Source organism: Apis dorsata, unplaced genomic scaffold (assembly GCF_000469605.1).
Source record: "Apis dorsata unplaced genomic scaffold, Apis dorsata 1.3 scaffold_741, whole genome shotgun sequence".
Classification (NCBI taxonomy): domain Eukaryota; kingdom Metazoa; phylum Arthropoda; class Insecta; order Hymenoptera; family Apidae; genus Apis; species Apis dorsata.
The window spans coordinates 124,337-124,766 of NW_006263902.1; the positions used below are offsets into that span (position 1 = coordinate 124,337).

The 430-nt window shown below is 12.6% G+C and overlaps 1 protein-coding gene across 8 annotated transcripts in view; it reads left to right on the forward strand.

Annotated features, from left to right (window-relative positions):
* Positions 1 to 430, forward strand: part of LOC102676392 (nostrin) — a 34,396-nt gene that overhangs the window by 17,824 nt on the left and 16,142 nt on the right. The window lies entirely within an intron of this gene.

Below are 430 nucleotides of genomic sequence, written 5' to 3' on the forward strand. Positions count from 1 at the left end.
ATTTATCAATACTCAATTTTAAATTTTAACAATCATTTGTAATTATTTGTAGAATAACATTGCATAGATTTTATAAAACTATATAATATTTGTGAAAAAATATACTATAATAAAATAATATTCTATTATATTTATTATATGTATATGTTTTCTTATGATATAATAATTATTTTATTATTATATATTTTTTTTATTATTAAAGAAATAATAGAATTTTCTTAGTTCAATGTTATATAATTTAAATGTAACAATTTTAATTTTTAGCTTCCAAATAATTTTCCCAGTAGTAAAAAAGTTTTCTTTTCTGAAACATTATTTTGTATAATAAATTAATATGATTGAAAATATAACATAATAATTATTTTTAAATATAATAAGGTAGAACGAAAAAATCATATAATTATTTTTTAATAAAAAAAAATTTACAATT